Source organism: Balaenoptera borealis, assembly GCF_965194805.1.
Source record: "Balaenoptera borealis genome assembly, chromosome: 20".
Taxonomy (NCBI): domain Eukaryota; kingdom Metazoa; phylum Chordata; class Mammalia; order Artiodactyla; family Balaenopteridae; genus Balaenoptera; species Balaenoptera borealis.
Window position 1 is genome coordinate 26,274,537 of NC_138879.1, and position 17,705 is coordinate 26,292,241.

Consider the following 17,705-nt stretch of genomic DNA (forward strand, 5'->3'; position numbering starts at 1 on the left):
TTGTATATAGCCTAGGATTTTCCGTTTAGTTGATATGAGGAATGCTATGGTGAATTAAATTGGGTAATTTGTGAAAGAATGTTGATTATAAACATATTCTTAGGAAGAGGACTTGAACCAGTGCAGAAAAAGTTTCAGTTTTACATAATTACCGGGCTCTGCCACCGTAACAAACCCTGTTCTACAGTAGGGTATGTATAAATTAATTGAATGTAGATTATATCATCATTTAGTTTGAAGACATTTTGTAAAGTAAGCCGTATTGCTCTTGTCCTTTCATACTGGAAGAAATCTGCAATAGACAGAAACCGACCAGGATGACTCCAGTCTGAACTCAGATCACGTGAGACTTTAATCGTTGAACAAACAGACAAATAATAGCAGTTATACCATTGAAATGTCGTGATCCAGCATCAAGGTCATAAACCATATTGCCCATATGAACTCCAGAATACAATTACACTGTTATCCCTAGTAAAACTTGTTCCATTGATCAGTGTTTTAGAAGAACAGGTGATAAAGCATTTTGACTAGCTGGTCTAAATTTTAATCACTCAGAAGTGGTTTTATTCTCCAAAAAATAAATGGCGCACGGGTTCAAGGCACACCGGCTTCAGTAGTTGTGGCGCGCAGACTCAGTAGTTGTGGCCCACTGGCTTAGTTGTTCCGTGGCACGTGAGATCTTCCCGGACCGGGGATCGAACCGGGTCCCCTGCATTGGCAGGCGAATTCTTAATCACTGCATCACCAGGGAAGTCCCAGAACCACTGTCTCCCTTTAAATATACCTTAAGCCCAAAGAATCCATGGAAAATTGTTACAGAAAATAAGACAATAAAATATTGTAAGGACTATAACAGAAGCATATAGTACACAGTTCATATAGACACATCCCAAGCAGTTACAAAATATATTAAAAGGGAGGCTGCAATTTTAAAAGAATAAGAAAAATTATACCCACAAACTTCCAATCTTTCCTGAAACGTTGCAGTCTGAAACCCTATTGTAGGAAGCAGAAGATTCCAGGAGACATTCTACAAATGAAGGACTCCAAACCCTGTGGTTGGATAAGGAATTCTGGAAGGAAGGTATCCTCACCCAAGGAGAGCAGGTTCCTATACTTCTCTAACGTCACATCCCTGTACAGTTCCCATTGATCTTGGTCTAGGCATTCTCACTCCTCTTGAGAGAAATCTATGGCCACATCCTGGAATGTCAGCAGTCCCTGAAATTAAAAGTACACATGCCATGTGGCCACGGGAAGAGTTCATAGTGTGACCCAAGAAGAAAACAGCAAGTTAAGAGAACTGGTTTTAATTTAGAAGAGTGTCTTCAATTATCTATCATCTCTCTCTCTCTCTCTCTCTCTCTCTCTCTCTCTCTCTCTCTCTCTCTCTCTCTCTATATATATATATATATATATATATTTACAAAGTAACTTCCTCTACCTTATTTCTAACTACAAGAAAAGAGTATGGCATGTGATCCACAAAACCAGTATAGAGACTATACTTGTCTGGAAAAGAAATGATAAAATGATGGTTTCAGCACAGGCATATGCATTTTTGAGTGTTTTATTTATATCAAACTGCATAAAATGTGTGTATTTCTCATACAGAAAAGACATGTCGAGGTAGAAATGTACCTTTCAACTATTCATGGGTACACAAGTACACTGGGGAGTTTGTAAAAGTGCAGATTGTGATTCAGTAGGTCCGGTGGGCCTGAGTTCTATTTTTTTAACGAGCTCATTTTTAACTAGTGATGCGACAGTCTCTGATTCGTTAACCACAACTGTGAATAGCAGAGACATAATTAGAAAGGTAAAAATTCATATTTAATTTTGAACTTAGTGTTTTATGGATTTTACACCTTTAATAGAATAGTGAGCACAGCAGCAACAATCATTTGTGAATATTAACTATAGACTGTGTATCTTTCTAACTTTTTTGTGTGGGATTCCAGGAAAAAGGCCTGGGCTGCGGCCACAGTGGGCGTGGCCCCCAGGCCGGGCCGCCCCTCCAGGACCCCCGACGGGGCCCTGCGCTCCTGGCGGCTCCCTCCCCCGCCGCCCCGCTCCCTCCCGGAAGGCCTCGGGGCAGAGCGGTCCCAGCCCCTGCGCGCTGAACAGAGCCCGCGTTTCCGCAGAGCTGGAACTCCCGGCTCGGGGTCTCTTCCCTCCTCCGTCACGGAACTGCCCCGGAGCCCGAGGGGAGGGCGGCCTCACTGAGGCTGCCGGCTCTGGAGGGGCCCCGGCGGCCGAAGCCGCGACAGTCGCGGGGACGGCGGGCCGGGTAAGTGGACGGCGGGCCGGGTAAATGGGCGCCGACCCTCCACCTGGTCCGGTGCCTGGGCGGCAGCGCAAGACCAGCTTCTGAGGGGCAGGGGTTCGCTGCCACCCGCCGCTGCTGTGCAGAAAGAGCGGCCCCCAGCGTCTGGTCCCGGGGAACTTCGGTCCCTCCTCTCGCCCCTGCCCTCAGCCTGGCTCGCGGGGCCTGGTGGGCGTGGGGAGGGGGTCGGCCTGAGCGTCCTGAGGGGAAACGGGGCAAGGGAGGCGCAGGGTCCGGCTGCAGCGTCAGCGCCCCTCCCCCGGACTGCGGGGAAAGCGGCTGAAAACTCCTCCCGAGACGCGCAGGCCCCTCATTCAGCCGAGTCCCTCTGCGCTCCTTCCTCCCTGAGCTAAAGTACCGGGGGGAGGAGACAGGGCAGGGGACTGGCGCAGGTAATGGGGAACATCAAAAGGTGATTGTTAACTAAGGAAAACCAGCTCTCCCAAGGTGAGGAATGCAGCGCTTTTCTTTGTATGGGAAGATGCAAGAGTCTGGGCTCACTGAAATCCTTCCTTTGATATGCATCTCAGCCCTCTGGGGCCTGCATTCTGTATTTGCATATCCAGAGTGCCTCAGGGCCCGCCGGCTCACGTTGGAGGGCTGCAAGTGCTGATGACTGTGACACCTTTTGTTTACTGATATGGCAAGAAATATTCCATTTCTCACAGGCTTGAGGGGCAAACAGTGAAAAAGAGTCAGGGAGTCTCACTCGGCCTGTACTTTGGTTCACATATAGACAATATTTATACTTAACTGTGCTAATAGAGGTTCTCAAGTCCAATCAACGTGTACCACTGCCCTCTATGTATCAGTTTCATCAATATCATAAGATAAATGCCTATAGAATTGGCTGAATCCATTTAAATAGGATAATGATTTTTAAAGGAAACATAATAGAGATATAACAACAAAACCTTTACCACTAAAGGCTGGGTGTGGAACAACCTAGATAAATGTTCCATTGTTAAAATATTGAAAGATGTGTTCAATAGAAATATCAACAAAAATGACAAATAATAAGGGCAGCAGAATGTTGAAATGTTCTATCTTTATCATTAAAGTGGCAGAAAATCATTTATTAGTAGGCACTGGGGGCAGAAGATGCCTGATTTTATATCTTTGTCATATCGGTGCAGCTGTTTCAACAAGTAACTTAAAGACAAAATGGAAAAACAAGGAGGTTTGTGCCTGAGATCATGTTGATGTGAAACCGGGGATGGCCACCTTGTGCCAGGTGAGTTAAGTTTACCTGGCAGGTAGACCGCAGAGCTCCTGGGAAGCAAGGGTTGGAATTTTTCTGCTGGGTGCCCCTTAGCTTCTGTGACTTGACTGACTGTGAGTCATGTTTCGGGAAAGACCTGATCACAGGAAAAGGGTGGGAATAGAGTGATTTGGGGAGCAGCTAACAACATTCATCACAGCTCACGGCCTGAATGAATTTTAAAGAAAACAGGAAAACAAATGCTTCTTATGGAATCAGAGAATGTGAGGGCTGGACAATCCCAGAAAATGAGGAACACCCATCCCATTTTCCAGATGAGAAAACAGAGGTCCAGCAAGGTGAAATCCCTCACCCAAGTTGCACCCGTCTCTCCTCCCCACTACGTGGTTCATGAAAGCAGGACTCTTCCTGTCTTGATCACTGCTGAACCCCAAAAAGGGACAGGCATCTAGCAGCTGCTCCAAAAATTTTGGTTGACTGTAGGAACAATGCTATTTCTTTCTTTCTCACTCTTATTCAGGATTGTGCCAAGAACTCCCCAGGTTGCAATGTAATTCGATAAATGTAAATATTAATTGAGTTTTGTTGTGATGAGGACTTAGGCTTTGAAGGTAACAGACTTGGTTCAGATCTCGGTTCTGCCACTCAATAGCTGTTTGGCTTTGGGAAAATTACTAAACCTCTCTGAGATTATTTCCTCCTTTGTAAAGTGGGGATAAATCTATTTGAGCCAGCAGAGCACCTGCATGAGAGATGTGCGCTAAATATTGGTCTTTCTCACTCTCCTACGCCATCTCTCTGTTCTTCCCAGAGAAGTTGTACAGAAGGATATAGTACTTTTTAAAAATAGTTAACTAGTTAATTAATTAATTTGTTTTTGGCTGCGTTGGGTCTTCGTTGCTATGGGCAGGCTTTCTCTAGTTGCGGCAAGCGGGGGCTACTCTTTGTTGCGGTGCGCGGGCTTCTCATTGCGGTGGCTTCTCTTGCTGCGCTTGTTGTGGAGCACCGGCTCTAGGCGCGCGGGCTTCAGTAGTTGTGGCCTGCAGGCTCAGTAGTTGTGCCTCATGGGCTTAGCTGCTCCGCGGCATGTGGGATCTTCCCTGACCAGGGCTCGAACCCATGTCCCCTGCCTTGGCAGGCAGATACTTAACCACTGCGCCACCAGGGAAGTCCGATATAGTACTTTTTAAAGAGGGGTTTTAATTTATTTCAGATTGTGTACATTTTTCTTGTAGAAAAGATTATTCCAGTATAGAAACATAAACACGCAAAACCACTCCAAATGCAGTATTCTATGGGTTAGATATTATCAGTCACATTTTATAAGTAATTGGGCAAATGCCAAAGCACTAGGTCCTGGGGAGTAAGAAGACTCAAATCTGGGGTGCCCCCCACCCCAATTGCAAGAGCAGGGTGTGTTTTTCAAATCCATGTTTCATCTGGTCTTTGTTTCTCATCCATCCTCTGTGTCTGCCTTTCTCAAGAAGGCTCAGATCCTCGGCTTCCACACCCTCCCGGCTGGCTGTGCCCCAGCTCCCGGCCTGGAACCTCTGCGTGCCTGGGTGTGCCTGCTCCCCCTGTGCATCACCAGCTTGGCCAGGGAGCTGCTGTATCGTGCACTGCTTGCTGTACCCAGAGTACCTGGACCCTTCTGGTACATGAAGTGCACCCTCCTCACCACGTGTGCAGCCCATCCCCTTACCTTATAGCCTGCCTCTAAGCCAGGCTTGGGGGTGACTACAGTGTGCATTCAGCTGTGTGAGGTGCTGGGATCAAAGTGAAGTTCCCAACTTTTGAAGTTGCAGGCTTGAGGGGCACACAGTGATTTAAAGTCGGGTCACCTGACTTAAAGGGGGGACTGACTGATTTAAAGCCAAGGCAGCTGACTTAAAGCCTGCGTCCCTCAGCTGCAGGACGAGACCAACTTTGGCGGTGCACGGGTTCGCTCCAAGCCAGCACTGCTGTTCAGGAAGAGCTTCCAGTAGCGTCTTAGTGCAGGGGGACTTGGTCCGTTGTCTTGCCCCTGCCCTCAGAGGGGGGCCACCTGCTCTTCTGGAGAATCAGGGAGGGGGAAGTGCAGAGTCCCGGCTGGAGTTGCGGCACCCCTTGTCTGATGGCAGGGAAAGGGGGGCGGGGCTGTGTGGTGTCCTGGGGCTGGACTCACCAGGTCGACTCAGCCTCTCAGCCTCCTAACCTCCCCCCACACACCCCACAAGAGTTTCCAATAATATGTAATTGCGCCTTAGGTTCTCGGTCTTCAAACTCATACCCAGGCTCCCAGGTCCCTTGATTCAGCCAATTCCTCTGTGCTCTTTCTTCTATTAGATACAGTCCCAGAGGGAGGGGCTGGGGGATGGGACTGGAGGGATGCCGGCAACACTGGCCTCAGCTGACTAAAGAGATCCGGGGTCTGCGCTATCACACATGTGCTGCGCTATCACACATGTGATGACTAATAAGAACCTGCAGTATAAACAAACAAACAAACAAAACAACTAATACTAAACTTTCATTGGGTTATTTGTATGGAAATATGTTAATATAAATGTTTCAGCCATTACCTCTGCATTTCTTACTATTCAAAGCCAAGTCACGTGAGTTACAGGGAAGCAGCTGATTGATTTAAAGTTGGGTCATGTGATTTAAAAACCAGTGGCAGTTGATTGATTTAAATCCCGGTCATATGACATGAGGAGGGGGTGCTAAAAGCTGCTTTTTCATCTCTGGCTCAGAATATCATATTTACCTTGGTTTTTCTTATGATTTAGAAAACTTGAGCTGTCTCTCCTTGGAATCATCAGGAGAAAAATACAGTATTTCAGGTTCATTCTTGAAACCGGCTTCTCACGGTTAAGGTGTATTGGCTAAAAGATCTTCCTTCTTCAAGAGATTCCAAACCTCTGTAAGACACTTCACTGTAATTGGAGAAAAAAGAAGAATGAATTCAGGCCAGCAGCTGCAGGAGGCCAAGGCAGCCCCCAGGACTAGGGAAGGAGGAGGAGGAAGGGCTGAGAGTTGCCATTAGAGCAGACAACCTCCAGAGGGCGCTGAAGCACCGGCAGAGCCCACCTGCCACTCCCAGTTTGGCACTCCAGGGTCAGATTTGGGTTTGGAGATGGGGTTGCTGTAACCCCAAGGAGGTGAGCAGAGAGGAGGAGTTGATTACCGGTCTCCTCTGACTCTCTGACCTAAATTGCCTGGCTTCACAGGGGGGACAGAGTTTTGCTTTCAGCAACTGATGGGGCACTTCCAGGCTGGTCGGGTTGCCCAGTGGCCCGACAGGCTGACTGCGGTGTGACCGCCCTCTGTTTCTCCAGAATCTGTACATCAGGAGGTGCATGGGTGCGGGAGCCCATTCACCGCCCCTCCCCCCAAGGGGGATGGCACCTTCCCTGGCTGTACCCTATGATCACCACGTACTTGAAATGAATGCAAGTTTTTTGACTTCAAGGAAAAGCTCACATAACCGCTTCTTCCTCATAATGTGTGGGATTTACTCTAATGGAAGGACATTATAAAGAACAGGTAGAAAACTCACCTGTTGGTCTCCATGTAGGAGTTTATTTTGCATGAATCCCTCCTACATGAGTAGATAGCAGAGGTTTATTTTTGTTCCCGTGTGTGTAGTTGTGGCAGAGGATGTAGGTATGGTGATTTGAAGCCCTCAAAGAAATATTCTCAGAACTCTCAAGACTTCTCTTGATTGGAACAGAAAGAGACCTGGTAAAGGAGGAAAAGAAAAGGAGGAGGGAGAACGAATGACTGTTTCTCAGTAAATTCACCTTCCTGGTTGATTGTTCTGTCTTCTCATTTCTTTTAACTTCTATGTATGTCTAATGGAATAATGTAGAAAGGCTGATTTTTATGCTTTAAAAGATTTTACATCACAAAGAAACTAGAAGTGGCTAACAGAACTTATTCAAATCAATTTTACATAGAGACTTTGATATTAAATTTGTATACTACAATGGGTTTATCCCAATTTTCTCTTTCTTTTTGAGTGAATATTTGTAACATATTTTTGTAGATAATAATTTATCCTAGATATACAAAATTGTGAGAATGGGTACCATTTTTTACCACTTAAATGATTTCTTTTAAATGAATAGATTGTACACTTTAAATGCCAATGTTGTGTCTTACGTGTTGTTTTTTAATTCCTTGATTTCCAAAACTTGTGTTTATTTAATTGATTTCTATCTAATAATCTGTGTCTCCCCTTTATTGTTTCTTACTTTATATTTTATTGATCTATAGTTAATTTACATTATTATATTAGTTTCAGAGGTACAACATAGTGATTCATAAATGGTTAGGTTCTTCTCCATTTATAGTTATTATAAAAGAGTGGCTATATTCCCCATGCTATACAGTACATCACTGTAGATTATTGATTTTATACATAGTGGATTGTACCTCAAAATCTCCTACCACTATTTTGCTCCTCCACCCTATCTCTCCCTGCTGGTAACCACTAGTCTGTTCTTTAATCTGTGAGTCTGTTTTGTTGTTGTTGTTGTTGTTGTTGTATTCAATTTTTTAGATGCCACGTGTAAGTGATAACATACCATGCTTGTTTTCTCATAACATACCACGCTTTTTTTCTCATAACACACCATGCTTGTTTTCTCTGCGGCTTATTTTACTAAGCATAATACCCTCCAAGTCCATCCATGTTCTTGCAAATGGCAAAATTTCATTTTTTGCTGAAGTCATCATAAAAAATCTTTTTTATCCACTAAGCTATTAATGAACACTTAGTTTGACTCTATATCTTGGCTATGGCAAATAACACTGTTATGAACATTGGTGTGCAGTTATTTTTTTTTTAAATAGTGTTTTTGTTTTCTTCTGATATACCCAACAGTGAAATTGCTGGCTATTATGGTAGTTCTATTTTTAGTTTTTTGTGGAACCTCCATTCTGCTTTCCACAGTAGCTGCACTACTTCACATTCACATCAAGAGTGTACAAGAGTTTCCCTTTCTCCACATCCTCACTAACCTTTGTTATTTGTGATCTTTTTGATGACAGCCATTCTGACAAGACTGAAGTGATATATCTCATAGTTTTTTTGTTTTTTTGTTTTTAAATGATTTTGCTTTTTTTTTTTTTTTGTAAAGCTATTTTAATTAATTAATTAATTTATTTATTTATGGCTGTGTTGGGTCTTCGTTTCTGTGTGAGGGCTTTCTCTAGTTGTGGCAAGTGGGGGCCACTCTTCATCGCGGTGCACGGGCCTCTCACTCTTGCGGCCTCTCTTGTTGCGGAGCACAGGCTCCAGACGCGCAGGCTCAGTAGTTGTGGTACATGGGCCTAGTTGCTCCGCGGCATGTGGGATCCTCCCAGACCAGGGCTCGAACCCGTGTCCCCTGCATTGGCAGGCAGACTCTCAACCACTGCGTCACCAGGGAAGCCCTATCTCATAGTTTTGATTTGCATTTTACTGCCGATTAGCTGTGTTTAGCATCTTTGTGAGTTCTGGCTGTCTATATGTAGTTTTTCCTTGGAAAAATGTCTATTTAGGTCTTCTCATTTTTTTAAAAAAGATTTTGGGTGTTTTTTTGATATTGAGTTGTATGTGCTGTTTCTGTAGTTTAGATATGAACCCTTGCTTGGTCATCTTTTTGGTGTTAACCTCTTATCATGTGCAAATATTGTCTCTCCTTCAGCAGGTTGTCTTTTCATTTTGTCTTTGGTTTCCTTTGCTGTGCAAAATCTTTTAAGTTTAGTGAAGTCCCATTTGTTTATTTTTGCTTTTGTTTCATTTGCCTTAGTAGACTGAACCTAAAACTGTTGCTATCATTTATGTTGAAGAATGTTCTATATTTTCCTCTAGGGGTTTTATGGTTTCTGGTCCTACATTTAGGTCTTTATTCAGTTTTGCAATTATTTTATATATGGTGTGCTAAAATAATCTAATTTTATTCTTTTCCATGTAGCTGACCATTTTTCCCAGTACCAGTTATTGAAGAGACAGTTTTTTCTCCATATTGCCTGCTTTGTCATAAATCAATTAAATATAAGTGTGTGGGCTTATTTCTGGGATCTCTATTCTATTCCAGTGATCTTTGTGTCTGTTTTTGCTCTGGTACCTTTCTCTTTGATTACTGTCACTTTGCAGTATAGTCTGAAGTCAAGGTGCATGATGCCTCCAGCTGTGTTCTTTCTCAAGATTGTTTGGCTATTTGGGGTCTTTGTGTTTCTATATAAATTTTAAAATTACTTTTTCAAGTTCTGTGAAAATGCTTTGGTATTCTGATAGGGATTGCATTAAATCTGTAGATTGTCTTTGGTAGTATGGTTATTTTAACAGTATTAATTCTTCCAGTCCATGCACATGCTATATTTTTCCATCTTTTTGTGTTGTCCTCAACTTCTTTCACCAATGGCTGATAGATTTCTGAGCACACATCTTTTACCTGCTTAGGTGTGTTTATTCCTAGGTGTCTTATTCTTTTTGGTGTGATTGCGTATGGTATAGTTTTCTTAATTTTTCTTTCTGACAGCTTTGAGGTTTGTTTTTTCTTCTTTTTCTAATTCCTTCAGGTGTAATGTTAGGTTGTTTATTTGATATTTTTCTTGATTCCTAAGAATAAGCTTGTATCACTATAACTTCCCCCTGTGAACTGCGTTGGCTGTGTCCCATAGATTTTGGATCATTGTGTGTTCATTTTCATTTGTCTTGGGTATTTTTAGAATCCCTCTTTAATTTCTTCAGTGTTCCTTTCTTCCCCTTTTATTCCCTTCATCTGTGATGTGAGGACTATCTTTAATATTATGTTTGGATTTCTTTCAGTTTTGTGTATGTGTGTGTGTGTGTGTGTGTGTGTGTGTGTGTGATTATTTAAGTTGCTGAGCTCTTAATTTCACATGGACACTAACAACCCTGCATTGTTACTCTGCTCCCCCACAGTTACTGAATTTGACCTTATATTTTACATCTACTTGTTTTGTGTGTCCCTTAACTTCCTATTGTGAATATAGATGATTTTATTACTGTTTTCTTTCATCCTTCCTATTAGCTGTGTCCATGGTTGATTTACTACCTTTGTTGAATATTTGCCTTAACCAATGAGGTTTTTCCTTTAGTAAGTTTCCTTTCCTAATTTTTGTGTTTCAATCGTGACCTTTTCTTTTTCACTTAGAAAAGCCCCTTTAAGATTTCTCATAAAGCTGGTTTGGCGATGCTGAGCTCTTTTAGTTTTGCTTCTCTGTAAAACTTTAGATCTCACCATCAAATCTGAAGGAGAGCCTTGCTGGGTAGAGTATTTTTGGTTATAGGCTTTTCCCTTTCATGACTTTAAATATACCATGCCACTCCCTTCTGGCATGCAGAGGTTATCCTGAAAAGTCAGCAGATAACTTTATGCAATTTCCCATGTTTGTAACTTGTTGCTTTTCCTTCGCTCCTTTTAATGGTGTCTTTTTATCTTTTTTTCTTTTTCCATTTTAATTACAATGAGTCTTGCTGTGGTCCTCTTTGGGTTGATCCTGTTTTGGCCTTACTGTGTTTACTGGACTTGGATGTCTGTTTTCTTTCCCAGGTTAGGGAAGTTTTCAGCTCTTATGTCTTCAGGTATGTTCTACACTGCTTTCTCTTTCCTTTTTGCTTCTGGGACCAGTATAATGCAAATATTAGTACACCTGATATTCTTTCACAAGTCTGTTCAACTTTCCTCATTTCATTTTAATCTATTGTTTTACCGTTCATCTTCAGTGATTGCCTGTACTCTGTCCTTCAGTTTTCTGATTCATTCCTCTGTATCATTTAGTCTACAGTAGTTTCCTTCAATGTATTTTTCATTTCAGTTATTGTATTCCTCATCTCTGTTTTGTTGTTCTTTAATGGTCTAACTCTTTTTAAAAAAATTCTAACTTCTTGCCCTGGTCGTCCATTCTTCTCCTGAGTTCTTTGATCATCTTTACAGTCATTACCTTGAACCCTTTGTTGAGGAGATTGGCTATCTCTACTTCACTTAGCTCTTCTTCTGAATTCTTATCTTGGTCCTTCATTTGGATCGTGTTTCTGTGTCACCTCATTTTTCTTAACTTCCTGTTTTTATTGCTATGTATGTAGTAGGTTCGTTACATTTCCTGACCTTGGAGAAATTGCCTTTTGTAGGAGAGGTCCTATGTGTCCCAGCAGCCCACTGTCCCCTGGTCACTAGAATGATATGTTCTAGGTGTACCCCCTATGTGGGCTGCTTGGGCTCTTCTGCTGTGGTGGGCTGACTACTGTGGGTGGTCTGGTAGGCTTGGTTGCCCCCAGACTGCTTGTTTGCCAGGCTCTGCCTTGTATGGAGGCTGTCTGTGCTGCTTGGTGAGACTAGATCATAAGGCAGCTGGCTGCACATCTCTGGGGGACACCAAATCTAGTGCTGGTTCACTTATGGGTAGAATTGCAGTCCAGGTGATATCAGGGCTAGTGCCCAGTCACTGGTTCTGGGGCTATGCTGGCTACTGGGAGGAAGAGACAGGTCCTGCATTCTGGCTGCAGGGCCCAGGAGTCACAGAGTTGGTGTTGGATCACTGTTCCTGACACAGCTCTCTGCAGGGTCTGGGGTATCCCTAATCTTGTGTTGGCATTCTGATGGGCAGGGTCAGGACCCAGCTGAGTCCATGGCTGCTTCTGGCCTGCAAGTGAGTGTTCTGGTCACACAGGCTGCTGGGCTGTGGTATTCCTGGAGCTGGTGTGTGCCTGTTGGTGTATGAGGCTGATCCCACTGCTAGAGCAGGTTTGCTGTTGGGTAGGTCCAAGCTCCATCCAGTCCCTGTGCAGTAATCACCTGCCGATGGTGAGGCTGACTCCAAGGCCAGAGCAGGCTCACTTGTCAGAGGGGCCAGGGACTCTGGGGCTGGTGCCTGTCCACTGAGGTGTGGAGGCTGGTCCTGGGGCTTTTGGTGGCTGGACCCACGTCCAGGGTCAGCTGTGCTTTGAGAGGGTCTGAAGGCAGCCTGTTTGCTGGTGGATGGGGCTATGCCCCTGCTCAGTTAGTTGCTTGGCCTGCAGCATCCTAGTACTTGTGTCTATAGCCTGGTGGAAATGGGTAGGGTTCGGTCCTGCGGCTGATAAGCTAGAGGGAGGATTCTGAAATTATGCTTGCTGGTACCAGCGTCCACGAGGTAGAAGGAGCTCCCCTGAATGGCTGCTGCCAGTGTCTCTGTCCCTGAGGCTGTGCTGTAGTTGCCTCTTGCCTCTCTGGGAGACTCTCTAAGATCAGGAGGTAGGTGTGACCCAGGATCCTTTCAAATGACTGCTTCTGTTCTGATTTTCGGATCATGTGGGATTTTGTGAGCATCTTTTAAGAGTGGAGTCTCTATTTCCCACAACCCTCTGGCTCTCTGGAAAATAAACACTACTGGTCTTCAAAGCCCAACTTTCTAGGGACTCTTCTTTCCAGCACAGGATCCCTGGGCTTGGGAGCCTGATGTTGGCTTCATACCCCTGCTACCTGGGAGCACCTCTGAAACTGTAATTATTCTCCCATTTGTGGACCACCCACCTGGTGGTATGGGTCTTGACTCTATTGAGATTTTGCCCTTCCTTCCTGTCTTGTCGAGGTGCCTTCCTTATGTCTTTAGCTGTAAAACATCTTTTATGGTAGGTCCCGGCCTTTTTCATCAATTGCTGTTCTGTAAACAGTTGTGACTTTGGTGTGCCCATGAGAGGCATCACGCTCTGGGTCTTTGAATGCTACCATGTTGGGCAATCTTTCTACTTCATTCTTAAATCATATTATTTAATTTTTCTTAGTATCTTATTTGATTAGCGACAGTTTGAAATTTATTATCACTCATGTTTACTTCGCCTGTTTAAAAAAATTGAATAGTGCATTCATTCATTTTGAAATGAAGGTAGTGACCTGTGAATTTCCATACCTCAAAAATCAAGGATAGGACAAAAGCCTTTTCTACCTGTGTTACCCTCAAACTCTGCACCCCACCCCAGCCTGGGGATTAACCTCTTGCACCCATGCTCACCTTTTGTTTTCCGACCATTAACCATCATTGCATCTGTATGTGTGTTGACAAAGTGAACTCTAGTCTTTGAAGTTTTTGTGTTTTGTTTTTTGGTTTAGGGAGCAGTCCTACTATGAATGTACATTTACTGCTCTGCTGAAGTTCATATATAAACCTGTCAAGCACATTACCAGAATTGGAATTGCTTGTATATACACTTTGATAAATTTTAGAGACAATGGTAGAACAGAAATAAATTGTATTTCAAATCCCACAATATTCTCACACCATGAAAACCCTTCCCTTTTTAATATATTTGTGTGTAGTTTATCTTTATGCCCATACTATATTTCCCAGAGATGGGTAAGTGTTATGTTTCTTGCTGGCACATTTACCGTATTGTTCAAAGTCAGGCGTTTAGTGGTTTTAACATGATCATATTTCCATGAACTCGCAAATACAAGATCTTCTCTCACACTGTCTTTTACTCCCTGCTGTTTTATATTACCCTCCTAATTCTCAGTCCTGGTCTTTCTTTATGTTCTTCATCAACCTGGATAGGTTATACTATTTTCTCCCTTATTCAAGACCAATAGAATAGAATAGAACACCCAGAAATAAACCCTGATATATGGCCAAATGATTTTTGACAAGTTGCCAAGACTTTTCAAAGTAGGAAGGATAGTATTTTCAACAAGTGGTGCTGAGAAGTCTTGTGGTCAACATGCAAAAGAAGGAAGATGGACCCTTACCTAACATCATATGCAAAAATTAATGAAAACATATCAAGAAACTAAATATAAGACCTAATAAAATTAAAAGTCTTAGAAGAAGGCACAGGACAAGAGCTTCATGACATTGGATTTGGCAGTGTTTTCCTCAATATGAAACGAGGGAACAACAAATGTACAGCTAACAAAAAAATAAACAATTTGAAGTACACGATTAAAAAAAATGTGTATCAGAGGAATGTAAACAGAATAAAATGGCAACCCACAAGATGGGAGAAAATATTTGAAAGCCATCTATCTGACAAGAGATTTCTATTGAGAATTTACAGAGAACTCCTATAACTGAACAAAAAGCAAACAAACACCCTGATTCAAAAATGGATAAAAGACTTGAATAGATGGTTCTTCAAAAAGATGTACAGAAGATTAACCAAGATGGCGGAGTAGAAGGACGTGCTCTCACTCCCTCTTGCGAGAGCACCAGAATCACAGCTGGCTGCTGGACAGTCATCGACAGGAAGACACTGGACTTCACCACGGAGGATACCCCACGTCCAAGGACAGAGGAGAAGCCACAGTGAGATGGTAGGAGGGGCACAATCAGAGTAAAATCAAATCCCATAAGTGCTGGGTGGGTGACTCACAGACTGGCGGACACTTATACCACAGAAGTCCACCCACTGGAGTGAAGATTCTGAGCCCCACGTCAGGCTTCCCAACCTGGGGGTCCAGCAACGGGAGGAGGAATTCATAGAGAACCAGACTTTGAAGCCTAGTGGGAATTGAATGCAGGATTTCGACAGGACTGGGGGAAACAGAGGCCCCACTCTTGGAGGGCACACACGGAATAGTGTGTGCATAGGGACCCGGGGGAAGGAGCAGTGACCCTGGGGGAGACTGAACCAGACCTACCTGCTAGTGTTGGAGGGTCTCCTGCAGAAGCGGGGGCTGTCTCTGTTTCACCGTGGGGACAAGGACACTGGCAGCGGAGGTTCTGGGAAGTACTCCTTGGCATGAGCCCTCCCAGAGTCTGCCATTAGCCCCACCAAAGAGCCCAGGTAGGCTCCAGTGTTGGGTTGCCTCAGGCCAAACAACCAACAGGGAGGGAACCCAGCCCCACCCATCAACAGTCAAGTGGATTCAAGTTTTACGGAGCTCTGACCGCCACAGCAACAGTCAGCTCTACCCACCACCAGAGCCTCCCATCAAGCCTCTTAGATAGCCTCAACCACCATTGGTCAGACAGCAGAAGCAAGAAAAACGACAATCCTGCAGCTTGTGGAACAAAAACCACATTTACAGAAAGATAGACAAGATGAAAAGGCAGAGGGCTATATACCAGATGAAGGAACAAGAAAAAAACCCAGAAAAACAACTAAATGAAGTGGAGATAGGCAACCTTCCAGAAAAAGAATTCAGAATAATGACAGTGCAGTGAAGATGAACCAGGACCTCGGAATAAGAATGGAGGCAAAGATTGAGAAGATGCAAGAAATGATTAACAAAGACCTAGAAGAATTAAAGAACAAACAAACAGAGATGACCAATACAATAACTGAAATGAAAACTACACTAGAAGGAATCAATAGCAGAATAACTGAGGCAGAAGAACGGATAAGTGACCTGGAAGACAGAATGGTGGAATTCACTGCTGCAAAACAGACTAAAGAAAAAAGAATGAAAAGAAATGAAGACAGCCTAAGAGACCTCTGGGACAACATTAAACGCAACAACATTCGCATTATAGGGGTCCCAGAAGGAGAAGAGAGAGAGAAAGGACCCGAGAAAATATTTGAAGAGATTATAGTCGAAAACTTCCCTAACATGGGAAAGGACATAGCCACCCAAGTCCAGGAAGCGCAGAGAGTCCCATACAGGATAAACCCAAGGAGAAACACGCTGAGACACATAGTAATCAAAGTGGCAAAAAGTAAAGACAAAGAAAAATTATTGCAAGCAGCAAGGGAAAAACGACAAATAACATACAAGGGAACTCCCATAAGCTTAACAGCTGATTTCTCAGCAGAAACTCTACAAGCCAGAAGGGAGTGGCATGATATACTTAAAGTGATGAAAGGGAAGAACCTACAACCAAGATTACTGTACCCGGCAAGGATCTCATTTAGATTTGATGGAGAAATCAAAAGCTTTACAGACAAGCAAAAGCTAAGAGAATACAGCACCACCAAACCAGCTCTACAACAAATGCTAAAGGAACTTCTCTCAGTGGGAAACACAAGAGAAGAAAAGGACCTACAAAAACAAACCCAAAACAATTAAGAAAATGGTCATAGGAACATACATATCGATCGATAATTACCTTAAACGTGAATGGATGAAATGCTCCAACCAAAAGACACAGGCTGGCTGAATGGATACAAAACAAGACCCATATATATGCAGTCTACAAGAGACCCACTTCAGACCTAGGGACACATACAGACTGAAAGTGAGGGGACGGAAAAAGATATACCATGCAAACCAGATAGATTTAATTGATATTTATAGGACATTCCATCCAAAAACAGCAGATTACACTTTCTTCTCAAGTGCGCACGGAACATTCTCCAGGATAGATCACATCTTGGGTCACAAATCAAGCCTCAGTAAATTTAAGAAAATTGAAATCATATCAAGCATCTTTTCTGACCACAACGCTATGAGATTAGAATGAATTACAGGGAAAAAACCGTAAAAAACACAAACACATGGAGGCCAAAGAATACATTACTAAATAACCAAGAGATCACTGAAGAAATCAAGGAGGAAATCCAAAAATACCTAGAGACAAATGACAATGAAAACACGACGATCCAAAACCTATGGGATGCAGCAAAAGCAGTTTTAAGAGGGACGCTTATAGCTATACAAGCCTACCTAAAGAAACAAGAAAAATCTCAAGTAAACAATCTAAGCTTACACCTAAAGGAACTAGAGAAAGAAGAACAAACAAAACCCAACGTTAGCCGAAGGAAAGAAATCATAAAGATCAGAGCGGAAATAAATGAAATAGAAACAAAGAAAACGATAGCAAAGATCAATAAAACTAAAAGCTGGTTCTTTGAGAAGATAAACAAAATTGATAAGCCATTAGCCAGACTCATCAAGAAAAAGAGGGAGAGGACTCAAATCAAGAAAATTAGAAATGAAAAAGGAGAAGTTACAACAGACACCGCAGAAATACAAAGCATCCTAAGAGACTACTACAAGCAACTCTATGCCAATAAAATGGACAACCTGGAAGAAATGGACAAATTCTTAGAAAGGTATAACCTTCCAAGACTGAACCAGGAAGAAACAGAAAATATGAACAGGCCAATCACAAGTCATGAAATTGAAACTGTGATTAAAAATCTACCAACAAACAAAAGTCCAGGACCAGATGGCTTCACAGGTGAATTCTGTCAAACATTTAGAGAAGAGCTAACACCCATCCTTCTCAAACTCTTCCAAACAATTG

General features: G+C 43.1%; 1 long non-coding RNA gene across 1 annotated transcript; it reads right to left on the minus strand.

Annotated features, from left to right (window-relative positions):
* Positions 1-4,731: 4,731 nt before the first annotated feature.
* Positions 4,732-17,667, minus strand: LOC309618180. The gene is made up of 2 exons (XR_014238343.1): positions 6,298-17,667; positions 4,732-5,661 (listed from the first exon to the last, which is right to left on the minus strand). It is a non-coding gene; the product is annotated as an uncharacterized lncRNA (long non-coding RNA).
* Between the last annotated feature and the right edge of the window lie 38 nt (positions 17,668-17,705).